Source organism: Callospermophilus lateralis, chromosome X (genome assembly GCF_048772815.1).
Source record: "Callospermophilus lateralis isolate mCalLat2 chromosome X, mCalLat2.hap1, whole genome shotgun sequence".
NCBI classification, from domain to species: Eukaryota; Metazoa; Chordata; class Mammalia; order Rodentia; family Sciuridae; genus Callospermophilus; species Callospermophilus lateralis.
Genome location: NC_135325.1, coordinates 102035208 through 102042257, shown reverse-complemented (window position 1 = coordinate 102042257; position 7050 = coordinate 102035208). Strand labels below are relative to the sequence as shown.

Below are 7050 nucleotides of genomic sequence, written 5' to 3'. Positions count from 1 at the left end.
TGGAGTTTTGCAATTCATGTTTTTATGGTTGTCATTGTTTTTGATCACTTAATCATAGGGAGAATATCTGACAATAGGTATGTTGAATAGTGATTAATTGAGGAGTCAAGAAAGTTGCAAGCCAACTAAAACTCGTTTTATAAATTTAATCATTTTGAAAAACATTATTTTTTAATTATTTCAAGTTTCTCGATGGATAAAGTTAGAGAACATGGAGATCATTTGTGCTCTGATTCTTGCTAAAAGATGTCTATTTACCTATGAAGAATTATGATTCAAAGTGAAATTGGCACAAATAAACACAGCTACAAAACTCTGAGAGTTTTAACAAGAGTGGAAGAATGTTATGTGTACTTCAGGAAAAGATGCTTTATCAATTCTAGAACTGTCTTCATCCCCAATTGCTGCATATTTCTTTCGGTGAGATCAACTTATAATTAATGCTGAAATTAGGCTACAGTTAACTTTCAACATACTTTTTGTCTGTTTCCTTCATGACTACTTTTAAGTTAATTGAAGGAGAATGACTAGTTTGTGGCCAAGAAACAGAGGCATATTTTTATATAATTAACTGGACTATTTGGTTTTGAATTTCTCCCACCACCAAATTTGTCTTCATTAGCAACTTGTTCTACAAATTCATCAAATTCTATATAGAAATATGATTTTGCTGCTGATAAATAAGACTTTACACAAGTTATGTGCTACATTTTTCATTATACACTGTTCATCCAACAATTTTGACCCTGAGGTTTAGCACTTCTTTAGTATAAGTACTGTGGAAGATATGTCATAAACCATGCAGAATAGTGGAACACAAATTAAGTGATTTTTTTCATTAACATATAATTATTAAATGTGGCCAGAGTGACACACACTGTAATCCCAGCAATTTGAGAGGCCAAGGAAGGAGGATTACCACTTCAAGCCCAGTTTCAGCAACATAGCCAGGACTTGTTTCAAAATTAAAAATCAAAAGGGCTGAGGATGTAGCTCAGTAATAGAGTATCCCTGGATTCAATGGTTTGATCCCTAGTACCACATACAAACAAACAAAATCAAACAAAAATACATATTCATATAATTATTAAAGCTATTTTGGATCATTTTGTTAATATAACCCTACTTTTACCAAAAAAAACCCTGTAAACCTCATTATTTCATTATTGGATTTGATTTCAAGAATGACTCAAACATTTGTTAAACTAAATATGGTACTAAATAAAAAATAACAAACCAAATTTTAATGAAATTATAATTCTTGGAATGAAAAGAATAACTTCAGTTCTAATATATTTATATTTTCTTTACATTTATATAAATGATGTGTAGGGTTTTTTTTGAAATTCAGTGATTTTTTTTTCATTAAAGCAGATTATAAGAATTATATGCTCTTTAGGGCTATTAATGTTTATTCATTAAGGATTCACTAAGTCACTGTTTTTTTCTTTCAAAGTTTACTTTAATTGCTAGTGTTTCTATCCAGAAGCCATTTTTTTCTATTTTTTATTTGTTTAATTAGTTACACATGACAGTACAGTGACCTTGACATATCATACATTTGAATCAGATGGGATATAATTTCTCATTTTTCTGAGTGTACAGGTTGCAGAATCATAAAAGTCACTGTTTATAGAAATACATCAGACTAAGCATTACCTGCTCACAGGCCTCTTATAAACAGTCTGTGGAACTTTGAATGCAATTAAAAGAATCTGTAAATTATGAAGAAGTGGTATAAAGTCTGCATAAATGCCAAGGAATCCAAAGCAAAAGAAATTATTGTGCATTGATTTTCAACAGAGAAACCCTCTTGGAAAAAATTTCAGGGAAATAATGAGCATGAATTGGACAATATGAAAAAAAATCCTACATTTTTAGCTAGGAGTTACATAAAAGTCAAATGGAATTATAAGTATGTATACACATAATACAGATTAATTCATAGTTTTCACATCATTTTTATGGTATGTGTAGACATTTTTCCAAATTACATTAACATATAAAAAGATCTTTTAATTTACAAAGTAATAAAATGAGATTATTTAATTTACCCTTCTAACTATCCATTCCTGCTAATATGTATACTTTTTCAATCTCAAGCCAAGAATACAGCATTCTTTCTGAAAATTATTTTATTACTTCCCTGCATTACACGTCCATGGACTGTTCATGGTTACGATTGCATCAGTTTCTCTCAGTTCTAAGAAGAAAATTAGTAGTTTAGGCAGCTTTTATTAAAATATTTTAAATGTAATACTTATTTACATGCTTTAAAAGAATATTTTTGTTTATAATGTATATTTTGATTGTCAGTCAAAACTGACTGACATTTACTGACATTACCATGTGTATTCCACATCATCCATTGACTTCTAAAAAATATTTTTTTTCAATTGTAAAAGGGTTTCCCTAAAAGTAATAACTGCAAATAGGCTAAAAGACACTACTGTTTTTTATGTGGCATTTTTCACATAAATTGTATTGGAGTTCTATCATAGCACACCCTCACCCACTTTTATGTTACAGTTATGACAAAGGCTACCTTTTAAGTGGTTATAATTTATATTTATTGGTTATTTTGATGCACAGTTGTGCAATTATTGTTCCTACATATGTAATTATCCATAACTGGAAAAACAAGTACTGTAGTTTCTTTACCAACCTAACTGCATCATTAAAATTCCATATTATGATGTGTACAAAACAAATGATTAGAGAAATCCAGATATAAAGAAAAATACTAAAATGAAAATTTGAACTTAAGGGCTAATAATTAATTATCATATATAGGTGATAGAACATCAGTTTTATTTACTGATATATAACATGATTACAAGTTTACTTGTGGCGTTTATATAATTTTTCAAGTTTATTTATGATCAAAAGTGAAACATTTATAAAATTGATTAGTTAAGTTGATAGGCACTGCACTGATATATTTCTTCCAATTTCAAAGAAATCACTAGCTGTATTTCTAACTTGATATTGAAATGATCTGGAACAACATGTATGAATCTTTTTCATGACATGATAGCATCCTGTGGAAGTTTCCCGAAATAGTAGAATCAGCTTATTGAACATATGCAATCATAAAACTAATTATATATATTTTAATGATAGAGATAAAAAGCATTATTATTATGCTGCTTGATTGTAGATAATCAGTTTTTTATGGATGGATGCTCTGTTTGCATCTTTTATAATAGCAGAAGGATATATGATTGTAGACACTTTAACCTTCATCTTTTTAATGGAGAATGAAGTTATTTTCATAACCAACCATTTATTCAACACGTATTTTCTGAGTAACTTCTTTGTATAAGACACTTTTTGAAACTCAGAGATGATGAAAGATGATTAAAACTTCCCTTTTCCACAAAGAGGACACAGTCTGATATGAGATACACACACACACACACACACACACACACACACACACACACACTATATTGCCAGAACTTGATAATACTCTATTATTATAAAGTCATCATTTAGTACATATACATATAAAGTTCTGGAAATATAGTGTAGGTTGTAATTGTTATTTTTGGTTTAAATATTTGAATGGAGAAACTAATTTTCAAAGTACAAGTTAAATAGAATGAGACTATTTCATTCACATAGTGCTGTTTTTCTGGGAATGTTTTAAATGAACTGACTGCCTACTGTGTGTAAAGAAATGATGTTATTTGGGGTTTTTTTCCTCTAATAAAATGAGACCATTCTGGACGGATCAAAAAAATAATTTTTAAATCAGACTATTGTACGATTTTTCTGCACTTTCTTTTTCAATTTGTAAAGGTCAAATATTTGTTTTTCTTATTTGCTTCACATTTTCTTTCTTTTATACTTTTCTTCCTACTGTGGAGAGAATTTTTAAATCCCTGTCAATTTAAGTAATTTAACAAGAATTGCAAATCGAGTTAAGAGTACATTATATATAACCTTGGCTATGTTCTATTTATAAATTATAATCATAGAAAAAATACCACAACTTACAAGATCTCTGAACAATTTCTAAATAAGTCACCTCCTGGGGCAACTTACTATGATATTAAGAACATAAATATGAAACTATTTCCTCAGAATCATTCAAAATATCAGTAAGGCAGGCACAGCTGTCTTTACAAGTACATTGAGCATGATTGGTTTGCCCTAAGTATCCTTTTAGCCACCATCTTCCACTGAGTAAAATTTCCACCGAGAGCTATTAATTGATTAGGCAACATTCTTCCAGAAGGCCTTAACTTATGAACATGCTTTAAAGCTCTTTTCATGGATCTTTAAAATCAAGTTAGTTAACATCAGGAATGGATAATTTCATGAAAAGAAACAAAAATACAGAAACACTTGTAATGGGAAATTTATTTATCTTTCATGAAAATCCTTGATTACCTTATTAAAATGCTACTGCAAGGGGAAAAATGTCCTTCAACAATTCAGGATGACCATAAAGTTCATTTCTAAAAAATGAATAGTTAACTCTGAAAGTAAGTTATATATTTGTGCTAGAAGGCAGAAGAGCATGTAGAGTTTCCTTCATATCTGGAAACCTAATAGTTTCTCAAACAAATGTCGATGTGGGGCTTCTTTCTTTTTTGGGGGGGGGGTTCAGATGTCTGGTTCAGTAGTCTGTTGGAATGATAAGTCAAACTATAAATGATCGTTTTATGACTGTGGCCACTGGCTGTCACTTCTGGCATAGTAGAACTATACTGGGGAATGGAAAAAAGTGAACACCATTTCTTACCCTCTTCTCTGCTGGTAGTCTCTCTCTGATTTCATGTATGCAACATGCACTAACCCATCACTGGTCAAGACAGACCAACAGTAAGGTGCCAATCACTGTTCAACTACTGCCACCTCCAAAACAGTACTTGTGTCTCTAGCCTGGACTCCAAAAAAGAAATTCAGCTGTGGCAGTGGCAGATGGGGAGGTTAATAGGACCTCCTGCTGAATGAAAGCAGTTGCATGAATGAATGGATGGACCTCAGGGATCACTTGCAAATGGATCAATCAGGAGCAGTAAGGAAAAAAACTCATTCAGGAAGCTGCTGTTGACCTGTAACTCCCAAACCTGCTTGCTGCATTCATATGAAAGTCAATGTTGTGGGAGTCCATATTCTCACTATAGTCTTTTCAGCAGCCAGAGTTTTAAAGCACAAAGCTCTTGGTTCCTTATTTTCTCAACCATCCCCTCTTCTCTTTTCTACTCTAATTACTTTTGCTTCTCTCTTTTTTTCTTCTTTGCTTCCTTGCTTTTTGTTATTATCTATTTATTTATTTATTTATTGGTACTTCGGATTGAACTCAGCATCACCAGCCACATCACCACTGAGCCACATCACCAGCCCTTTTAAATTTTTATTTACTTATTTATTTTAGACATGATCTTACTAAGTTGCTTAGGGCTAGCCAAGTAGCTGAAGCTGGCATTGAACTTGCCATCCTCCTGCCTCAACCTCCCACGCTGATGAAATTAGAGGTGTGCACCACTGTGCCTGGCTGCCTTGCTATCTTTTGATGTGAGCCTTGCTCTTTTTCCCCATGTCACTCTCAGAATCTGAGCTGTCAGAGTCAGAGGACTTCCTGTCTCTATGTTCATTTTTCTTTTCCTTCTTTCTTTCCAGGATCAGACTTCTCAAATTCGTCCTCTTTGTGTCTTCTTTCTTCTCTTCCTCATCAGGTATCAGAGAATATTTGGTCCCACATGGTTGCCAAAAATAATCTTTCTCAAAGTGGCCTTTATAGCCACACTTCTTGCCAGTAGTGTTCAGGACAGCCTCAAGCGTGATTTTCTGCCCAGTGTAATCCTGGAAGGACCACCTCTGTCCCTCTTCTTGCTCAATGACATGTTTTGGGGATCAAGGTCTTTCCTAGTCCCTTGGTTGACAAGTTTGATGTACAGGGATACTTTTATTCTATCATTTTTCATCTCTCAGCCAATAAGTTTCACCCACATTTTGTCTCTGACATCTACTATCTCGGAGGGCTTATCCACCTGACAGGATGACATGTGAGTTTGATGGGCCAGACTTTGCTTCCAACAGACTGGGATATTGATAAAGGCTCCATTGTCTGTCACTATGGCAACCTCTCCTTGGAAAATAGTGTAGAGAGTGGGTAAGTTTTCCATGGCTTCAGGTCTTCCTGAATTCATCCTTAATGTTTTATGGCTCCTTCATTTCTCTTCTGCTAAAGCTAATTCTACTGTCTCAGCATCAGTTCCTGGTCTTTCAGTTGCTATATTCCCCAAAATGCCAAACGTAGTCAGAGACATCTCATCCTATTTCTATAGCAGACACTTCTTATTAATCATGGCATTTATTTCAGGTGAGACGAAGCCTTAGAATCCTTCTTAGTCCAATTCTTCAAGCAGCAACTACAAATTGCTTACAGGTGATTCTTGACAGGAAACCTATTTTTCATCCCAGTGTTAAGATTGCCTCAAGAAAACATAAGTGTATTGTGAGTGTAAAATTTATTCACACTATGTCAAGATATGCAAATTTAATGTAACTTCTTTGTTTTTTCCAGAAATTAACAGTCTGATCTTTGTGATGGACCTGTATTCATTGGATAGCAGGATTAGAGATGGATGGAGAGAAGAAATCTAGGAAATCATTTTCTAGCCTGACAGTCTAAGACTGAGACAGTGTAATTCAAGTATTTTCTTTACATTATTCACTTTGTGTTTGATAGACACAGGTAAGTTCTTAGTTTTTTGGAGTTTCTCTAATCTTCTTCTACAATATGGAATCTCGGTATTTTGATGAGAGAAATGTTCATGCAGTTTCATAGTATAGACTTTGGACCTCTGCTAATCACTGCTGAAGAATGTCTGGACTAGTTTGTTCTCTGGACAGGTAAATGTTAAGATAAAACGAATCTTATTTGTTCTTTGGGATAATATGTTGCAAACCTATTTCTAGGGTTCATAGTTCAACCATTTATCCAGACATTCAATGTCCTCACCAAAACAGCCTCCTCTTCATGATTAAAGACCCAGATTCTTCATCTGAACTCTCACCACTTTCAAGGCAACT

The 7050-nt window shown here is 33.2% G+C and overlaps 1 pseudogene; it reads right to left on the bottom strand.

Moving 5' to 3' along the window:
• Positions 1 to 5483: 5483 nt before the first annotated feature.
• LOC143638670 (zinc finger CCHC domain-containing protein 17 pseudogene) lies at positions 5484 to 6164 on the bottom strand (annotated as a pseudogene).
• Between the last annotated feature and the right edge of the window lie 886 nt (positions 6165 to 7050).